Here is a 22,776-nt window from a genome sequence, read left to right on the forward strand (position 1 = left end):
TGGACTTCATGATTCAGTAAAGTATCATGCAGTCCAGTTAAGTGAAAAAATAAATGAATTTCAAAAGCATGTTATTGCAGGAAGAAGATAGAGTTGAAGGAAATAACTCAAAAGTTTAGGAATAAGGTATGAGTACATAGAAGCATTAAAGATCCTTCCTTCAACTTGGTGGGAATATGATCCAGCAGGACACATGACAGGATTATACTTCTTGAGCTGACCAACCACAAGGGATGTGCTCACCTGCCACAGCAGCTGAGTGCAGATGCAGCCGGAGAGTGCTGAGATTTTAGTAAAAATAGTCTTGGTCTCATGGTGAGATGTAGCTGCTTATATGGATCTGAGGGTGCTCTTCACTATACTTTGATGAGCCGCTCATTGTGTTTGTTGTTCTTGTGTGGATCCCCATAGGATCATGTCATCCATGTACACACGTACCCCATTTATGCCTTCTATGATGTGCTCCATTGTCCTGTGAAACACTTCTGGAGCTGAGGAAGTTCCAAAAGGCATTCTCAGACAAACGGTGTTTTAAATGGACAATATTTTGTGCTATCTTCATGCAGTTTGCCAAAAGCCCTGAAATACATCCAGAATCTGATAATGTCCTCTCTTTATAATTGGTATTCAAGACATTTGGGTCCATGCACACATGTAGGTTACCATTCTTGTTGACACACACTATTGAATTCACCCATTCTGCTGGCTCCTCCACATTTTAAAAAAAATGGCCCCTAGTGCCATCATTCGGTTGAGTTCTTGCTTGAGTTTTCTTTTAGTGGCGCTGGAACCCGCTTTGGGGCATGCACTGCTGGCTGCATATCCTCCTTTAACTGTGTCTTATAGGTGAATGGTAGAATTCCAAACCACTTGAAGATGTCAAGAAATGAATCCAGTATTTCCTCTATGCTGTTTGGTGTATTGGCGCTATTAATGTGGTACACCCTCTTGACTAGGCTTAAGTTTTCACATGCTTTGTCATGAAGAAGTGATTCTTGTCCATCTGGGACTACAGTGAACCTGAATTGCTCTTTATCTTTAAACTTCAGGTCGATGCTCTGTTCATTGAGGGCTTTGAGCTGCACAGGATTTGCATGGATGTATGGCTTTATCTTCATTGCCCTGATATTGCACTCATAGATCAAATTGACCTTTTCTATTGTGTCCATCTTGAAAAGAAATTTTGTTTCATTTGTATGTAATGACACAGTCCATTTATCCTGTTAACACTTGGCTGTTCAGTGTCTGTTGGTTTATAATCTTTCTGCACTACCATGCCTACAAAAAAATGCATAATTGAGAGCAGTTCCTTCTATTAGTGTGTTTTATAGTGTCTTCTATTGGGTGTTTACCTCTGTTTTGTTTCACTTGGAAAAACATTGCTTTGACTTGCAATTTTACAGACTTTTCCATAGGCTGGACATTGTTTACAATTGAATGTGTCTCCACCTTTTTGTTGTTTTTTTTTATAACTTTTTTTTGTTTATGTGGCTATGACTATGCCTACCTCTCACTTTCTTATCAATAATCCTGATCACAATTTGATCATGGATCTTTGAATCTTGCAGCGATCCTAAATTGGATATTCTTGTTTTTAAATTCAAGTCCACTAAAAAGTATCAAAGCTCTCTCCCTGCAGCTGCGTTTGTGTGCAAAACATGTACCACTCATTTTTTTCATTTTTCTTTAGTGAAGAGTGTTCTCAATAACCTTATCAAACTTGCTCTGGTCTTCTGCCTCAGCAAAAAAACAAATGTATTGAAAACCCCTAGTGCTTGAGATCCAATCACAGTAAGTAGCAGTGCAATCTTCCAAACATCAAGTTGGCTATTGAGTCCAATGACTTGCAGGTACATCATGAATCTTTGTTTGAACAGCCTCCACTTTGTGGTTGAAATTTCAAGTCCAATTTGAAGCATCAGTATTTTTACACTCTCCATATCGAATGATAATGACTGATGCATACTCTGCACACTGCTGGTGTTTCTTCAACTCTTGGTACCATGAGATGTTTATTGTATTGTAATAAAGAAACTTGGGTTCTTTTAAAACAACCATACTTTATTAGCTATAGACTCAAGAATGTGTGGAGGCATCCATCTAGAATCCAACCAAAGCTGCCATAAACTAGTCTCCAACTCCCACTAGTTGTCAGAAGGATCACTAGCACTCTATCATTACATAGTCCTTAGCTCCCCTTTACCTATTCTACACATTACATATTCAAAATAAAATGGTTAAATTGAATTTACTTTTCATAAATAATTTATCAGCACAGGTACTCGCTTCAGTCTAGAATTGAAATATTCAGTCTATATTAAATAGTGTTTGTGAACTTTGCAAATACTTTTTTTTTCATTCCAGTCTATTGGCAAATTATTCTCATTCATCTGTGGAATTTTTGTCTCACATTTGTCTTATTTCATCTCCCTTTCTATTTAGGGACAATTTGATATAAATATATGTTATAGCCATCAGATTAACACTAGTAGATAGAATTAGCATTCTGACAGTCTCCTACATTGCAAGTATATTGACCTCTTTTTATGATTGCTTTCTTCCTTATGACTCTGCCTGGTCTGAGATTTACTGCTTCTCTTTTGCACAGTTATTACCCCAGATAGTTACAGGCACTATCTGAATCTGCAATTTTGTGTGGGGCTTCATTAGTTCCTTTGCACTCAAATTTTATACACATTTCTTAATCCCTAGTGATTAGGTGAAGTAGTTGTACTAATTTAAATTATTTTAAAGAAGAATTTTCCAGCTAGATATAAAGGCTTATCAAAGAATGTTTTTTTTAAAAATATGTCAGGTTAATTCAAAGTCAAACCCTTATCTCAGGTTGCCATGTGGTACAGCCATCATATTTACTTTTAATAATCTTACATGTTTCCATCTTCTGATTTGGAAATTAAATATAAGGTGACTTTATCTGCCTATGTTCTATGTTAAATGTACAGCATTTAGACAGTGGTAACCTTCCATGACATTTAATTACAAATGGATACATACTTGTGCATTAATTGCAAAATAGGCTGCATCTTGGTAACTTCAGCCATTATTTTATATAAATTGAAAAGGTGGTTAAAATTAATTCCACAGGGGTATAACTCAATAAACATTCTAATCATATAACAAAATCAAAGTAGGCAGATTATTTTGGAATACAAGTTGCTAATTAAAAATTGTTCAAGTAATTTTCAGTGATCATTAAGCTCATCTAGAATTTGATTCCTTGCATTTAAAATTTGGACAATAATTAGTATTTTCATTTATGTGCAAATCCAAAGAGAGCAAACATTCCACAGACCATATATTGCAAAAGATCAAATAGGATGTTAATTAGTTTAGTTCAATGGAATTGTATAGTTCGTGTCAGAAATTCATTTAAGTAAAACAGTTAAACTGATTTACCAAGTATCCATATGCACAATTATTGAAAAAAATCCCTACAAAAATAGCCAAAGAACTCATTGAGTATTCAAAATGAGGTGGGATATTCTTTCCCACGTTATATTTATCCCCATCATGAATTATGTAATTAGAGTTCTGTGAAGGACAGTGCACTAATGCCACCTCCTGTCTTCTGCTCTAAAACTGAAAACGGTTACAAGATTTCCTATTGCTTCACGATCTGCTCCAAGAATAGTTAAAAGCACAAATGAAATTCTTCATACTGACATCAGTAAATAATACTTAGCAATCAATCATATAGATTGCAATTATTTGCTTTCTTTTGCTTTCATATGAGAAAAATCAATGTTATTTCAGAGATTTTTGTTTTCCAAATTTTAATAAATTCTCATCTAAAGTTCTGGAGAAGCTCAAGGGATGCAAAAATATATAACCAATGTTTCGGACCTGACCCCTTTGCCAAGCTATGAGCACAAAGCAGGCAGACTCCAGAATTAAAAAAAAAAGTGGGGGGAGGAAGAAAGAGGAGGCAGGGGAGAGAAGACAGACTAACAGCCAAGAGGCCATAAGTGGACATGGATAGAAGGGTAGGACAGACACGTTGAGAAGTGATTAGCAAGGCATTAGTTCAGTTCCACCATGTTTAGTCAACTGAGGTAAACATTTTCAAAGTGGAACATTAAAGTCAATTGAGCAGTTGTTCAAATTGGCAGTGACATCTAGTGTCAAAATTGAGAAATGCAATGTACATACAGTGCAATTTAAACAGGCCATATTCAATTTTATTTTTAAAATTGACCCTGGGCCTCTAAAAAGACAATAAACTGCCCGGGGGCTGTAGTTTGGCCACCCCTGCTTTAACTCAATCTACATCCATACATTTCTGTCAAATGTGGCATTAGATTGGAGTCCCTATTCTTTTGAAAGTATATTACATATCATGTAGATTAGATAGGATAACCAAGTAGAAGATCAGTTATTAATTTCTTATTAATTTAAATATTATTTATTTCTTAATTGTTTAAGTGTTATAAATTAATTACAGATTTTTAAAAATTATTTCAGATGCTTTGAATGGTCCCCAAATCTCAAGTCAAAAACTGTTTGGGTCAGACTTCAGACATCATAAGTCACTGAATCCTCACAGATGCCCTTCACCTGATTAAAAAGCATCAACGTGTGTCACCCTCCATCTGTAGCCGAGGCAACTCGGACAGCTGGGGACTTGGTTCCCAACACCTGGCAACAACCCAAGTCTAGCTTACTTTAACCTATTGCATCGGAGATGCACACATACACAGTCTTCGACTTCTTCAATATAGCTTCATGATCAGAATTCAATGCCATTGTCTATCTAAGTGATGGCTGACCAGAGATTTATAGCACCCTTGCTTCTTCATTTTATTGTTATAAATACATACAAATCAAATGTGTTACATATTTTTTTTTTAAAAAGGTTACTCAACTCGTCCTGCCAATGTCAGTGGTTTCTGTGAACATAGCCCCAGAGGTTTCTGCTACTGCATTTTTGCCACTTAATTTCTTCTTATTTCCCCCTTGCCACATATGGAGTTCTATTGCTACCCATCTACCCTGACAGAGGATTAATAGCAGTAAAATTTACAGAAAAAAATACATTTCAGGATGTAGTTTATTGCTGTTAATTTTAAGTACTCCCAAATCCCCTAAGAGCTCACCTGAAATTGGTAAAAATTTGGGCTACTGTGTTTATTTCAGAAACATTTGTATGTATGTTTTATTCTGTGAAGCTTTAATGTATTCCAAGATTAAAGGAAACTATAAAGGAGCAATTTGATCCAGTTTTACTAGTCACAAGGTCACTTCTTTGTGTGAAGTTCTCAAAAACTCCTTTCTGTTGAAAACATTTCATTATCTTTAGTTTTTTTTTTCTAATTTCTGTGAGGGGCACTGGACAAAGTGGCAACTCATTGACTTCCTTACAGTAGACAAAGTTTAAAAAAAATCATGTATGCATGTAGTATTACGTGAAAATAAAGGAATCTTTAACTTTACAACAACTTCAATAGCATCAGCTGAATCAACCCATTATGGTTAGCATAGCTAGTCCTATTACAAGACTAGCCACCTGGATTCAAAACCAGAGCTAAATTTAAGGAGTTTGCACATTCTCCCCTTGTCTGTATGGATTTCTTCCGGGTGCTCTGGTTTCATCTCACTCTTCAAAACATATGGGTTGTACGTTAATTGGCGTAGTTGGACAGCATGGGCTATTGGGACAGAAGAGACTGTTAAAGAGTAGCATTTAATTTAAATTTAAATTTTAAAAAAATTAAAGACAAATAATAAACATTGACAGTTACAGTAGTGCTAAAGAGAAGTGGTGTTACAACAGACAGGTCCGTTGTGGTACTGGAGTAGTTTATAATTAAGAGTAAGGGGAGTTACAGAGTCCGATAGATACTGGAAAATAAAACTTTTCTTGTACTTCAGGCTTCAAAACCTTCTACCTGAAAGTAGTAGTGTGAAGAGGTTGAGAGCAGGGTAATAGGGGTCCTTTATGATGTTGCCTATCTTATTGGGCAGCATCTCATATGGACAGATTAGAAACTAGAGCAGCATCCGTGAAAGGTAATAGTCAACTTTTCAGGCCAAAATCCTTCATCAGGACTGAAAAGCAAGAGGGTAGGTCAAAATAAAACACAAGCTGGAAGATGGCATGTAGGTGAGGGGGAGAAGGTGGATGGGAGAGAGTGAAAGTGGAAATAATGAGAGAAGAACTGGAGAGTAGCAGGGATGTTAGAGAAGAGTAGCGAGAGAGGTTGCCTCAGAACTCTGGTTGAAGAGAGGAGAAAAACATCTTTAGGATTGGCAAAGGAGCAGCCAAATAGAGGTAAACAAGAGAACAAGAGAGACTTGGAGGTGTGATGTTGGAAAACTAGAGCAACATACAATGCTGGAGAAAGTCAGTCAGTCAGGCAGCATCCATGGATGGCAATAGACAGCCAGTGTTTCGGGTGGCGAGTTCCACAAGTTCACAACTCTGAGTGAAAGTTTTCCCCTCATCTCAATCTTAAATGGTTTATCTCCTCCTCAGACTGAGACCCTTGGTTCCCGACTTCCCCAATGTTAGGAACATTTATCCTGCATCTAACCTGTTAGATTTTTATGCCTCAATGAGATTCCCTCGAATACTTCCAAATTCCAAAGAGTGTAACCCCTAATTTATCCAATCTTTCACATACCAGGAACAATTCCGGTGAACTTTCGCTGCATCCCCTCAAAAATCAAGAATGTCCCTCCTCAGATGTACACAGCACTCAACATGTGGCTTCACCATGCCCTCTACACAGCTGAATTAAGACATCCCTGCTTCTATATTCAAGATCTCTCACTATAAAGGCTAATGGGCCATCTGTTTTCTTCACCACCTACAGTCTAATCTTCAATGACTGATGCACTACGACACTAAGATCTTATTTCACCTCTTTTCCTAATTTTTACCATTCATAATAATCTGCCTTCCCATTGTTTCCATCAATGTGGATAGCCTAGATACTGCATCCCCTTAAAACTGATCAGCAAACTCCAAGACCTGGGATTCAACACTCCACTGTGTAATTTGATCCTGGATTTCCTCACTTCCAGTCCACAATCTCTATCAGTACCAGAGCACTAGAGCTCCCTGCTCTTCTCACCTTACACCTTAGAGAGTGTGGCTTGCAATGTCAGCAGCACCATCTACAAGTTCATTAATGATACCACGATAGTGGGTTGTATAAAAATGGGCAAAGAGTTAACATACAGAAGAGAGATTGAAAACTTGACTGAATGGTGGCACCAATAACAACCTTGGACTCAATGTCATCAAAACAAAGGAGTTGATTATTGACTTCAGGAAGGGAAAACAGTATTCATAAGATCATCAGAGGTGGAGAGGGTGAGCAAATTTAAGTTCTTGAGAGACACTATCTCGGATTATCTTTCCTGAACCCCCCCCCCCCATTACTCTAATGGGATGTGATGTTGGAAAACTAGAGCAACATACAATGCTGGGATTGTGAAAAAGCACGTCAGTGCCTCTACTTTCCCAGGAGTTGGCGCAGGTTTGGAACGACATCAGAAACCCTGGCAAATTTCTACAGATGTGTGGTGGAAAGTGTGCTGACCAGCTGCATCACTGTCGGGTATACCCCTGTCTGGTATACCCCTACCAAAAGGAAGTGGTCACAGCCCAGGACATCACAAGCAAAACCCTCCCCACTATTGAAAACATCTGTCAGAGAGTAGCAGCATTTACCAAGGATCCACACTACTCAATTCATGCCCTGTTCTTTCTGAAAGAGGTCTAGGTGCCACAAGACTCATGCCACCAGGTTCAGGGACAGCTGCTACCCCTTTACCATCCGACTCCTCAACAATAAACTCAGGGACTCATTTAAGAGTCTCTTGTGCATTTTATTTTTTTTTTTTTCTCTCCATATTGCAGCATTTTTTTATTTATTATGTTTAAAGTTCTCTATTTGCTTACATGTGCACATTGTGTACAGATTTTTTTTGCACTACCATGTGGTAATTTTGCCTCCTGTGCAGGAAAAATCTCAGGATTGTATGTGATGTCATGTATGTACTCGGACAACAAATCTAAAATCTAAATCTATCTGCTATACATTTGCCCATTCTCCAAATCACTCCAAGTCACTCTACAGCTTCTTGAAATCTTCCTCATAGACCAATCTGCCATCCATCTTAGGATCATCTGCAAATTAAGAGATATCACGTACAATTTAGATATATTACATACATAGGCAACCACATAGCAGGTGGTATAGCGGTTAGTGCAATGTCTTTGTAGCCCCAGTTAGCTGCAGTTCAAATCCCACACTGTCTATCTGCGTGGGTTTTCTCCAGGAGCTCAGTTTCCTCCCACCATTTGATTAATTGGGTGTAAATTGGGAGGGATGGACTCATGGGTCAAAATAGCCTGTTACCGTGCTGTATGTCTAATTTTTTAAAATTAAAATTTTAGTCTGCAAGAATGAAAATTTTGAAAAGTGGTCACCTAGAAATTTATTAGCAACCACAAATGCATGTTACAATTAGTGCAATCAGCAACTAGCATTTTTTTGGCTATAGGCTCTCCGTTTCAAATGTACTAAAGTCCATAGACCAAGAATTGGCACTACTGAATCTCAGAAAAGGAAAGATCCTTTCCTTGGGTGCTACATGAGAAATAAAGCAAGGAAATATAGGGTTCAGACTGGGTCTGGTTCCGGAATGTTATTTAGAAAGAGGGTCAAGACAAGAATTAGTTATATGGAGTAGATGACGGATCCCCGACAATTCCTCTTACTTTCTCTTTTCTTTCACTTTCCTTTGTCCTTGGGATTTTTTTTAAACTAATTCTCTCTTTTCCTTTCTTTGGAGAGTGGGGGATAGGTGGGATGAGGGATGATAATTATCATGTATCATAGATCACTAGTTCTCTTCTGTACTTGAATTTCTTTTCTTGTTGATTGCATGTTTGGTTTTTTAAAAAATATAAATAAAATATTTTTAAAAATTAGTTATGAGCAGTAAATGCTAGTTGGACCAGATGGATATGAAGTTGTTGTCAGTTAGAAGCCTTCGACTGGCCTAGTATTAACCATCAGGATGAGAAGCTAGGGTGGAGGATGGCTAGTAGGAGGCAATGGGGCTTGTTTGTGGGTGACTGCATCTAAATTTTAGCTTGTTGGGAAAGTGATGATGGAATAGGGAGGAGGTAAAGTGGGTGTACAAGAGACCCAGTATGTAATTAAAGAGGACCAGTCCATGCCTAGTTCCCAGAACTATTCTGAGCCCTGTACGGAAGGAGAATTTAAATAATGCAGTTCACAGCAAGCCACACTAAAGAACAAAATAACCTAATTTCCACTAACAGCACTCTGAAAGATTATTGTACTATGAATTAATGTCCTCTTCCACCGTGGGTAGTGACTCTCCACATGGGAAGTATGGGCCAACTTTCTTCAGTAATGAGATTTGTTCTGGAAACCACTGTCAAACAAAACAAAGACTTTCCCTCATGTGGCATTGAAGAACGTAGTGCGATGTGACTAGTTTTACAAATTAAGTGCTGAATAGTTATGCAAAATTTTTCTCACACAAATGTTCATCACTATCAATATGTAGAGAATTGAAATGCATTCTGGTGAAATGGGTGAATGGAAAATTTATATTTCTTAAAGAAGTGTGATTCTCATGGAAAAATTGATAAACTATATAAAACAAAATTTCTGAAATATTAATTGTGCATTCCATCATTCAACACCTCTATTAAACTGGTTTAGTTAGCTCCTTCATGTATTGTTAATGTTAATTACTTGGTTGCCATTAGCTATTTAAACTAGAACCCAAACACCATTGTAACTATAGCCTGAGGAGAAGTTTTTTCTGCCTGTCAGTTGTCAAGACACTATAATTGCAATTCTTTCTTTATACAGAGCAGCAACATACCATCTGAAATCATTTTTTAAAGTGAAATGTCGCAGGCTTATTAAAGTTAATTCAGTTAAAGCAGGAGGATTATTCTGAAAAACAATAAATAATTTATTTCTGTAATTAAAATTCACCACGACTTATATTAAGTTATCGGAATACTGCTGTAAATAAATGTTTCCTTTTGTTAGATGCTACAACTTTGCATTTTAATGATGCATTTCAGATATTATCATTTGAGAGGAAAAAAAACAAAACCCAAAAAGTGTAACGGAGGATGCAATCAGACCAATCAGCGTGATTGATTCTTCTCAGAAACCTACTGATTATTTTTATTCTTCCATTTGCTCACAACGTGCTGAACCCCTTTTCTGAAACTTGAAGTGTAACAGTGATTGCTCAATGATGGACAGAATGTGGAGAGAATATTTTATACATCATCCAAACATATCCTGAGAACGAGCATTTTGTTTTGAGATAAGAGTTTTATCTTGAGCACCGATGATAAAGGATGGTGAGGCAATTTTCAAACTGTTAATTCTAGTTTAAGCCGGTGCAAGAGATAACACACTTATCTTGCCATGAAATGCCAGACCTCCGCATATAATTCTATTATAAATCCTGAATTCTAAATTAATTTTCCCTTCAGAACATTTGAAGGCTCTTTTCATGAAATAAAAACCCACATCACAACATTGTTTAATGTTTCAATTCATTTGAGTGCACTACAAAGTCAAAGGATCAGTTATCAGCTTGGTCACTTGTTCTTTTCTTCAGGCAGAATTAAAAAATTAGTTACTACCAATTTACGAAAATAACCCATGCTTACAATACAACCTTTTTCATTCAATTATTATTATTTTTTAAAAGGTATATTCATAGATGGATGCTGATGCTTTGTCTCAATAGAAGGTAGGGACACAACCTTAAAATTATAATTAAACAGGAAAGTCAGCAGATGTGGAGATTGTAGTGTGAGAAGCAAAAAATGCTGGGGAAACTCAGCAGGTCACGTAACAGCTATAGGAACTAAGTGGTATTCAACTTCCCAGGACTGAGCCCTTTGTCAAGGATTAAGCAAAAAACAGACAGGTGCCCAAATTAAAAGGTAGGGGCATCTGCCCACTTTTAGCTCATACCTTGACGAAGGACTCAGGCCCAAAAGGTTGGTTACCCTTTACCTCCTTTAGATGCTGAATGACCTGCTGAGTTTCTCCAGCACTTTTAAACTTAAAATTAGAGCTAACCCTTTGGGAACATTGGGGAACCTCTTCTCACAGTATGTAGTGGGAGTGTGGAATGAGCTGCCAGCTGAAGGCTCAATTTTAACATTTAAACAAAATTTGGACATGTACGTGGATGGAAGGGGAATGGAGGGCTATGGACTGTGTGTAGGTTAGTGGGACTAGGCAGAAGGCACAGACTAGAAGGGCTGAAGGGCCTGTTTTCTGTGAGGTCATGTTCTATGGTTCCAATTAGTATTAGGAACCAGATTTTTTACGCAAAGGATGGTTTATCAAAAATCTTTGCCCCAATAAAGATATTGAAGTTGGATCAGTGAACAATGTCTAAACTGAGATAATTTATTTTTAGGCTGATTTAAAAGAATAAAGATCCAGGATACTTAAATGGAAGTCAAGGTACAGATCAGTCATGATCCAATCAAATCAGTAGACATGCATGGATTGTAATTGGATTATTTTTATTCCTATGTTCTGTAAAGTTAAAAATATTTTTTAGATTTCTTAATACATAAGTTGTCAATCGATTTTTAGATAAGGGAATTAAATGAGATGGGGTGAGGTCAGGGAAGTGATGTTAAGGCTAGAGATAGTCAATGAAACACCACCAGGACAAGCTATTGAGAGCTTAATTTTTCAAACCAACATGCTGTAGATATGGGCTCCATATTTTTATTTTCAAATTAGTGATATTTATCACGCAAACTACGTTATTTTTTTCCCCAAGAGGAATACAAGATCTCATTTCAATATGTCATCTTTGCATTCCCAAATATTTTCTTTAAACAGCTAAAGCTATTTGATACAAAGTTAATCTTAATTTTAAAGTAAACATATTTCCCAACAAAAATAGCATGGTTCCAATGGAAGTTTTACCTTTAATATTTTCTCCAAAAATACTTTAATTTGTATCCAAAATGACATAACATTAGTACTGTGACAGAATATAGATATGTTTTTTTTAGATAAATTGAGGCAGGAGTTTTAGTCTCGGTCACATACAAACACTTTAAAACAGATCTTATTTAAAATACTGGAGCTCTGCTCATGCTGGACATGTCAGGGCCAACAGCCTATGCAAAAGCTTTGGAGAGTGCCCAAGAGACTTCGCTAATGGATTGTTGTTTACAAAAAGGCAACAGATGAAAGAACTTGCTGGAGCTGCAGATTGTCTGGAGGGAAATTTGCTGTTCTAAGAGGGTCGTGTGGTTTTTCAAGGTGGGGGGAAGGAGAGAGAGGGGGAGAGGGGGCATAGAATTAGGTTAATTAATAAAAAAGTGATAAGTTAAAGTGTGATTCTTGTTTTCATGTTTAAAGATAATTAAAAACAACTTTTGTTTTTAACTATTTATCTTGGTGAATATCTATTGCTGCTGGGTTTTGGGGTCCTCTGGGCTCAACATTACACTGCCAAGTCGAATGAAAAAAAATCTCTTTATCACATCTAAAACATAACTCTGAAGAGAGTAAATCTTTTTTAATTTTTGAGTCATTAAATATAATTGATGCAAAAATTATATTGTATGAATCTATATTTATATTAATAATTTTAGTCATATTATCTTTACTTAACATACTCCAATCATTTTGATCTAATGTTCTATCTAAATCAATTTCCCACCTTAATTTTGATTTATGAATATCTGATTTTGATATTTTCCTTTAAAGTACATTTCTGAAATAAATTTATTTGTACCTTCTTTAGTAGCCAACATTTCTATTTCAGACTATCTAGGAAACCTTAAACTTTGACTTAATTTATCAATTAAAAAAGATTTTAGCTTGATAATAACAAAAAAAGGAATTATTTGGAACATTATATTTTTCTTTCATTCATTGAAAATAAAATAACCAGCTTCAAAACAGTCTTCTATTGTTTTAATCCCCATTTGATTCCATATCATTTAAAATTATTTATTGACAGTAAAAGGAAATAATTTGTTTTGATATAGTTGTTTTATGTGAAATCATGCTTTTCCCACCTATCTCAATCTATTTTATTCCATAATTCAATTAAATATTTCAATATAGGTGGGTCCTTATTACCAACTAATAATTTTGTGTTCCATTTATAAATAAATTCTTGTGTAGATTTTTCATCCATTTTACTTATTTCTATCTTAGCCCTCATTAAAGATTTATCTAAATCAAACATTCCATTAAAAAATTTCAATTGAGCAGCTTTATAATAATTTTGAAAATGTGGAAGGTGTAAACCTTCTTGTCCAAATTTTCAAGTTAATTTCTCCAAACATATACTTACCATTTTCCATTTCCAATTAAATTTCCTAATTATAGAATTTAAATCCTTAAATATATTTTGAGGTATAATACAAAGAATAGATTGAAAAAGATATTGAATTCTTGGAAAAAATATTCATTTTAATACCATTCGCTCTACCTGTTACAGGTAAATCATTCCATCTATTAAAATCCTCTAATTTTATTAAATAAAAATGATAAATAATTCAAGTTATACAAATTATTCAAATTTTTAAAATTAATTTTAATACTTAAATATTTAATTCCATTATCTAACCACCTAAATTAGACAATATGTTTTCTTCTTTGGCTTGGCTTCGCGGACGAAGATTTATGGAGGGGGTAAAAAGTCCACGTCAGCTGCAGGCTCGTTTGTGGCTGACAAGTCCGATGCGGGACAGGCAGACACGATTGCAGCGGTTGCAAGGGAAAATTGGTTGGTTGGGGTTGGGTGTTGGGTTTTTCCTCCTTTGCCTTTTGTCAGTGAGGTAGGCTCTGCGGTCTTCTTCAAAGGAGGTTGCTGCCCGCCAAACTGTGAGGCGCCAAGATGCACGGTTTGAGGCGATATCAGCCCACTGGCGGTGGTCAATGTGGCAGGCACCAAGAGATTTCTTTAGGCAGTCCTTGTACCTTTTCTTTGGTGCACCTCTGTCACGGTGGCCAGTGGAGAGCTCGCCATATAACACGATCTTGGGAAGGCGATGGTCCTCCATTCTGGAGACATGACCCATCCAGCGCAGCTGGATCTTCAGCAGCGTGGACTCGATGCTGTCGACCTCTGCCATCTCGAGTACTTCGACGTTAGGGATGTAAGCGCTCCAATGGATGTTGAGGATGGAGCGGAGACAACGCTGGTGGAAGCGTTCTAGGAGCCGTAGGTGGTGCCGGTAGAGGACCCATGATTCGGAGCCGAACAGGAGTGTGGCAAAGGGAATGGAAAACCAGTCTAGGAGGAAGATTAAGGCATGAGGAGGTGTTAAAGAGAACAGCAGAAATTGGCCAGACAAGAACAGAATGGTGATTAGAAATATCTGGGGATGAATTAATTTCTGATCAACACAACGGGATAGTCTGGCCTGGAGGATTAAGATGGGAGTGCTACACCCCAGATATCTGCAAAACAGGAGATGACTTGTGATAACCCTTATGCAAAAAGATCTAGCAAAGGAAGACAACTTTTGTTCTGTATGATAATGAAATCTAGCAAAGGAAGCCAACTTTTGTTCTGTATGATAAGGTTGACCTATATAAACTGAACCAACTGGACAATAGGGGTCAGTCTTGGGGAGTAGCTCACTGTGCAGGTGACCTATGAACTAATGAGTGACCCAGAGCTCTGTTAAGTTTTATTCTTGTGCTGTGTAATAAATTGACTGTTGAACCGAATACCTTCTCCTATCACTTCATTCAAAGAACACGCTGGACTCAGACTACACATAGACTAAATTAAGAGTAAGGTAAAGCCAGAGTCCGACAATTTGCTATAATACCCCTCAACCAAAGGCGTAATTTCACTTTTATCTCAATTAATTTTATAATCTGATATTTCACCATATTCCTTTAATATCATATACAATGAACACAAGGCATTTTCAGGATTTGTTATATAAATCAAAACATCATCAGCAAATAAATTAATCTTAAATTCATCACTATTGACTTTTATTCTTTTAATATTAATATATTCTCTTATTAATTGTGCTAAAGTTTCAATAGCTAAAACAAATAAAGCTGTAGACAAAGGAGATCTTTGTCCAGTTGATCTAATTAATAAAAAAACAGAAGATAGTTGTCCATTTGCCACCACTTTAGCAGAAGGATTTTCATAAGGTTTTAATCCAACTAATAAACTCTGATCCAAATCCAAATTTTTCTAACACCTTAAATAAATAACTCCATTCTAATCTATCAAATGTCTTTTTAGCATCTAAAGATAAAACCATTGTTAAATCAGATTTCTGAAATATGTATATAGCTAATTCATTTAGCAATATTATCATCATTAGCCTGTACAAAAACAAAGGCGAGAAATCAGACTGCTCAAACTACAGGGGAATCACGTTGCTCTCCATTGCAGGCAAAATCTTCGCTAGGATTCTACCAAATAGAATAATACCTAGTGTCGCCGAGAATATTCTCCCAGAATCACAGTGCGGCTTTCGCGCAAACAGAGGAACTACTGACATGGTCTTTGCCCTCAGACAGCTCCAAGAAAAGTGCAGAGAACAAAACAAAGGACTCTACATCACCTTTGTTGACCTCACCAAAGCCTTCAACACAGTGAGCAGGAAAGGGCTTTGGCAAATACTAGAGCGCATCGGATGTCCCCCAAAGTTCCTCAACATGATTATCCAACTGCACGAAAACCAACAAGGTCGGGTCAGATACAGCAATGAGCTCTCTGAATCCTTCTCCATTAACAATGGCGTGAGGCAAGGCTGTGTTCTCGCACCAACCCTCTTTTCAATCTTCTTCAGCATGATGCTGAACCAAGCCATGATAGACCCCAACAATGAAGACGCTGTTTACATCCGGTACCGCACGGATGGCAGTTTCTTCAATCTGAGGCGCCTGCAAGCTCACACCAAGACACAAGAGAAACTTGTCCGTGAACTACTCTTTGCAGACGATGCCGCTTTAGTTGCCCATTCAGAGCCAGCTCTTCAGCGCTTGACGTCCTGCTTTGCGGAAACTGCCAAAATGTTTGGCCTGGAAGTCAGCCTGAAGAAAACTGAGGTCCTCCATCAGCCAGCTCCCCACCATGACTACCAGCCCCCCCACATCTCCATCGGGCACACAAAACTCAAAACGGTCAACCAGTTTACCTATCTCGGCTGCACCATTTCATCAGATGCAAGGATCGACAATGAGATAGACAACAGACTCGCCAAGGCAAATAGTGCCTTTGGAAGACTACACAAAAGAGTCTGGAAAAACAACCAACTGAAAAACCTCACAAAGATAAGCGTATACAGAGCCGTTGTCATACCCACACTCCTGTTCGGCTCCGAATCATGGGTCCTCTACCGGCATCACCTACGGCTCCTAGAACACTTCCACCAGCGTTGTCTCTGCTCCATCCTCAACATCCATTGGAGCGCTTTCATCCCTAACGTCGAAGTACTCGAGATGGCAGAGGTCGACAGCATCGAGTCCACACTGCTGAAGATCCAGCTGCGCTGGATGGGTCACGTCTCCAGAATGGAGGACCATCGCCTTCCCAAGATCGTGTTATATGGCGAGCTCTCCACTGGCCACCGTGACAGAGGTGCACCAAAGAAAAGGTACAAGGACTGCCTAAAGAAATCTCTTGGTGCCTGCCACATTGACCACCGCCAGTGGGCTGATATCGCCTCAAACTGTGCATCTTGGCGCCTCACAGTTTGGCGGGCAGCAATCTCCTTTGAAGAAGACTGCAGAGCCCACCTCACTGACAAAAGGCAAAGGAGGAAAAACCCAACACCCAACCCCAACCAACCAATTTTTCCCTGCAGCCGCTGCAACCGTGTCTGCCTGTCCCGCATCGGACTTGTCAGCCAGAAACGAGCCTGCAGCTGACGTGGACTTTTACCCCCTCCATAAATCTTCGTCCGCGAAGCCAAGCCAAAGAAGATTATCTGCAGAATATAATTTTTAACATAACTAGTTGATCTGAATTAATTAAATTCAGTAAGTATTTAATCTACCTATTCACTAAATCTTTAGCAACAATTTTATAATCAACATTTAATAATGAGATTGGTCCATAAGATTCAGCCTGTTATGAGCTCAGAAGACTCCAAAATCCAGCAGCAACAAAAATTCACAAAACAATGGTTACTTAAACAAAAGTTGCTTTTAATTTTCTTTAAACATATAAACAGGATCAATCTTAAACTTATTACTATTAACTTAACCCCCTTATAATTTTAAGCACATGTGTATGTAATGTGTATATGTTCAGGAAAGTTCTTTGCTTTAATAGTCCAATCATTTACTTCTCACTCCTACAAGTTCACCAGTATCAGACAATTCTTATACTGTGAACATTTATGAATTTTCACCAGGTTCTGGTGTTTAAAGATAAATGGTTACCACTTAGGAAGATTCTTGTTGGCTTCAGAGAGAAATTTGTTGCTCATTGAACACAAACAAACTTATTTCCTCCTATCAGTCACTTTAGTGTCTTGCCAAAGAACTTGCCCATCATGGGTTTTCCAAATGATAACCTCTTCTTCCAGGTCTGTGGTGATCACAGAATTCCTCTTGTTTCCCTCATTTCAGGAGAAACGCTATAGCCAGCCATTTCCTTTTGTATGGACCACAATGATTTTGAACAGGCTGAACTCAGAACTCACAACCCATCTTCAAAATAGGGATATTCAACAAGCTTGCCAGCTTGCTATTTTGCAACCTCAACTACCACTGTAAATCTGACCTCTCTCTCTCTCTCTCTCTCTCTCTCTCTCTCTCTCTCTCTCTCTCTCTCTCTCTCTGTTTTTTTTTCCCTCTCTCTGCTTGTAAAAAACAAATTATTTCTTACAGGGCTCCAAATCCAATCTTTGAAAGATCTTATCACTATCTTTGTGTCTGGATTTTATTTCCCATTTGCACCTCCTTTTGAAGTTCTTTCCAAAGCAGTTCCATTCATATAAATTTCAGGTGGAAAACTACCTTCACTTGGAGACTCTCCATTTTGCATAGTATTAAGGACATTAATAACTTCTTTAACCATAAATGGGGGATCTAAATCTTCATGAATTTGGCAATTTAGAGAAGAAAGGTGAACTTCAGATAAAAAAAACTATTAATCTTAACCTCATCATCATTAGATTTAGATGTATATAAAATCTCTAAATGAATCATTTATTTCTTGAGTTTTAAGTAATTTTTGGAATTGATTTTAATAGCATTAATAGTTCTTGAAGTCTGTTCCATCATCAATTGCCAAGCTTATGAGCTCTCTCCCCCAATTCAGATTTCTGACTAGTTCTCTCAATTAATTTCTGTTCTAGAAAACTATATCAAATTATAATACATTCTCTTATTTATTAAATCTGTCTTTTTTCCTTTCAGATGGGTCTTTCTGCAAATTTTTCTCTAAATTCTATTTTTTTTTCCAATTTATCTACTTTAAGATAATCTTTCTTAATTTTAGTAGAATAATTTATATTTCACCTCTCTGATAAGCTTTTAAAGCATCCCATAAAATAAATGTATTATTAACTGAATCAGTATTAATATCTAAATATTCCTGAATTTGATTTCTTGTACAATTTTTAAAAATCAAAATTTCTTTACAATGAAGAATTAAACCTCCATCTATAAGTTGAATTATATATTTTTTTTCAGAACCTAAACATGAAATCAATAGAGGTGAATGATCTGATAAAATCCTAACCTTGTATTCTACATGCATAACTCATCCTTGTGATTGAGATGAAATTAAGAAAAAAATATATTCTAGAATAAGAATCAAACCTAAAAGAATAAAATTAATAATCCTTTTCCTTCAGATTTAATTTTTCCCAAAATATCAACTAAATTCAAATCTTTCATCAAAGTTAAACTTGTTTTTGTTCTAGTTATTGATTTTTGCGATTTATCCAATAATGGATCTTACTTTACTTTGGCTTGGCTTCGCGGACGAAGATTTATGGAGGGGGTAAATGTCCACGTCAGCTGCAGGCTCATTTGTGGCTGACAAGTCCGATGCGGGACAGGCACACAATTAAAACCACAGCCAACTATCACATTATCATATGCTTCTGCAAGATAAAGCAAAGAATCCTGAATAAATTTCTCATCATTTTCATGTGCCCAGAATTCTGAATAAATTTAACAATTTACTAAAACAAACTTCCCTGAAGAATCTATGACAGTAAATTGTAATTTGAATGGTAACTTCTTATTAATTATTTTGCCTTGGAATTAAAAGATGAAGCTATAACTTGATCTACCCATTCTCTTTAATTTTCATGTTCTTTTTAAATTAAATTAGTCTTTTTTTACAAAAGCAATATCAACTTTTAATTTCTTAATAAAGCTAAAATCTTCTTCCTCTTGTTTGGGTTATTGAGCCAGTTACAAAATTTAAATTATTTACTGCCATATTGTAAATCTAAGAATAAATAACTCTCACTGCTTGTCCCAGCAGATTCAAGCTCCACAGCAGTTTCTAAAAAAATAAATAACATTTCCTAAAACAAAACCCTAAAAGAAAAAAATAACAAAAATTATCCCCCCAAAAAAGTACTGATTTAAAAAAAAAGTACAACTCCCCTCTATTATACAGGAAGCTGCCTTCACCACTAAGTGGCATGTGGCTGTGGAAGGAGAAGGCAAAAAAGTCTGCCTAACCCGGACAGAATATAAAAATCATATTTCCCATCAAGCATGATAAGATTCTTTGAGATCCTGATTATTTGATTATCATCAATCTCAATCAATTCTCGATGCTCCAACATCTGAGATCCATCTATTATTTTATCTTGACTCAATTTAGGTTGTTGAAAAGAATAACTTTGAGCAGCATCTTGTTTATTATTAAGCAATGAATTAGCCAAATCTAATGGTTCATCTTCATCAGTAAAAAAGCCATGAATGGTACTCTCCAAAAAAATCTTTAAGTGCAGTTGGGTTTCAAAAGGCACATTTATCGCCCTTATTCCATAAAACAGTTTTTGCCGGATTGAATTCTTTCCTTCTCTTAACAATAGACGTACTCAAATATGCATTAAAAATACTCTATTATTTCCAATCATTAAAAAGGACCTTGTTGTTTTCTAACATTCTGAACTGCCAATCTTAATATTCTTTCTTTATCTTGATCATAAACACCTGATTAAAATAGAACATTCATAAAGTTTCTTCCGTACTCCAACGCCATCTTTGTCGGCTCGCTGAGGAAGTGGCACTGGTCTAATATTCACCTTCACTGTCATCAGTCGGGTCATACTCAGAGGAAGAGGAAGCAGCATGTCAGCAGGATTGATCAATGAGGTAGGCCCCATTTCTTCAAGCATACTAACCTCTTTAATAGTTCCCCCACCCCACCACAGTTTGAGCTTTTGATTTCTTCATAGCCATGATAAGTGAGTTTTAAAACATCTCTTGGTATCTCGATTTTAAAAAAAAATGTTTTTCCTTTCTGGTTTTAATTAATTCTACCAGGACAGCATATTTTCACGTCTCCAACCGATGCCATTACACCACGCACCACCCCCCCCCACCCATTTCCACTCAGATTCCACAAATCTGTTACCACCCCCAAACCATTCCCCCCCTCATTTCCAGACATCTAAGTACTCTCCACTGTTCCCACCCTTCCTGATTCCACCTCTCTAATTACTCCCCACTGGTTCCTCCCATTTCTGCACATCTAATTTTTTTTACTGTCCATTCTTTCCACCCCTCTAATTCCTCCCCCTCTCCAGCCCTCCCCTCTCCAGCCCTCCCCCTCTCCAGCCCTCCCCCTCTCCAGCCCTCCCCTCTCCAGCCCTCTGTTTCCACACCAGAGCCATTTTTAATTTGTAACCCACAAGACAAGGGGAAGTTGAGTCAAATACATTATCATGGGTGTGATTTTTATATTTATAAATTAACTCAGGGCACAGTTAGCAATGCAGAAAACGTTTTAACAAATCTAATCCCTATATATATTGTGACAGACTTCAATGTGTTATGTTCAAAATCACCAATAATAAGAATGCTTAATGTTTATGTACAGCTTGCAAGTAATTGTAGATACGTGAAGTTTTTACAGCTGAGGATGAACTCTTAAACGATGGTTGGAGTGGTTTGCATTTGGAGAAGCACATGAATGGATGTCAGAGATAAAACTGTATATTGTTTATCTGAATACAGAGATCATATCAGGTCCAATTTTTGTAGTGTTTAACTTCACGTAACCTTCAACAAGTCCAGTGCCCGAATTTTATTTGTGCTCTTTAATAAGATTTTAAAATTTTCTGGGTTTTGTTTTTTTTCAGATTTGACTTATTTCAGCTGATATGGGTGGGCCCAGGCCAGCCTCAGAGTTTGGATGCAAGACATCAATTTGTTTACCCTCTTTTCAAGTTTTTATTGATAAATTACAAGGAGTGCTATTTGCTTCTCTGTTTTAGACAGTGAATTAGGGACCATTAAATTAAAACATGTGTTGACCCTAACAGCAAACATACTTTTTATAACCTTGGAATATGTTGTTCACATTGTCAGATACGGTTGGCATAGCAGTTAGCGCAACACCTTTACAATGCCAGCGATCGGTACTGGGGTTTGAATCCCGCACTTTCTATAAGGAATTTCTACATTCTCCCCATGCCTGTATGGGTTTTCCACAAGCGGCTCCAGTTTCCTCCAGCCATTTGAAACATACCAGGGTGTAGGGTAATTGAGTGTAAATTGGGCTGCATGGATTCATGGGCCAAAATGGCCTGTAACCATGCTGTAGGTCTAAATTTAAATCCATAACCCTTTGCTTTATATATTTAACAAAACTATCTTCATGTAAATTAATCATTTGGCAAGATCCATATTTATCTTTCATACCTTTTCAACAGCTGTAATTGTGCAGATTTACTGTTTTACTTTCATAATAAATAATTATTTGGATTTCACCTAACCTTTATTATCTAAAATATGTACAAATGAACATTAATTTAAATATATATCAACATACTAAAAGCCAATTGTCTTGTTAGAAATTACAGGAATGAGAGGTAGATTTCCATGGACTGTAAATCCATCAGCCATCATTCTGCAGTATCCTATCTGTCCATGACAATCAAGGCCAGAACTCAAATTTAATTCAAATAATGGCATGATGAAAACAACTTTTGATGTACTACCACAAAATTTATATTAAAATGGACTTAATGCTGTATTAAAAATTTGCTTCTTTGCATGTCATAAAATAGAGGTTAACGTAGCATCTCATGAATAAATTGCTGAGGGGAAAAACTGATACCCATCACTGAAAAGCATGGTTATGTTTCAAAGGTTCCTTGATGCTTTAACACAAGAAAACAAGCATTTAGTCACTGAGTAAAATTCAACAGATACATTTCAATAATTATACTTTGTTTGAATATTGACTGAATATTTCTGTATTCAACCTAAACTTTTGATCCTTTACTTTTCTAAAAAATGTTTGGTAGAAATTTAGTTCCTTCCATTACTATTGTGTATAATAATAACAAGAACAACTTTTTTCAGCATTTATTCTTTTTATTTGGAACTTCTTTTATTATTTAAAAAAAAATTACAATGTTTTTATTTTAGCCAATCATCCATGATAATTTTTTTAGATTTATTTTCTACAACTTGCACGTCTAATATGGTGCACCATTGAGCACACCAATTTAGAAGAATCTTTTCACATTATTTAGAACCTATATATTTTAGAACATAAAAC

At 36.7% G+C, this 22,776-nt stretch overlaps 1 long non-coding RNA gene across 2 annotated transcripts in view; it reads left to right on the top strand.

The window, feature by feature from the left end:
• The window catches only part of LOC138763256 (uncharacterized), a 147,596-nt gene extending 125,344 nt beyond the window's left edge, over positions 1-22,252 (top strand). The window contains exons 5-6 of one of the 2 annotated variants that reach the window (XR_011357452.1): positions 20,212-20,360; positions 22,064-22,252. This is a non-coding gene — a long non-coding RNA (uncharacterized lncRNA). Of the gene's footprint in view, positions 1-20,211; positions 20,361-21,349; positions 21,774-22,063 lie in introns of those variants that run through there. The other variant, XR_011357454.1, reaches the window with a different exon arrangement.
• Positions 22,253-22,776: the final 524 nt, after the last annotated feature.

This window comes from Narcine bancroftii, chromosome 5 (assembly GCF_036971445.1).
Source record: "Narcine bancroftii isolate sNarBan1 chromosome 5, sNarBan1.hap1, whole genome shotgun sequence".
NCBI lineage: Eukaryota > Metazoa > Chordata > Chondrichthyes > Torpediniformes > Narcinidae > Narcine > Narcine bancroftii.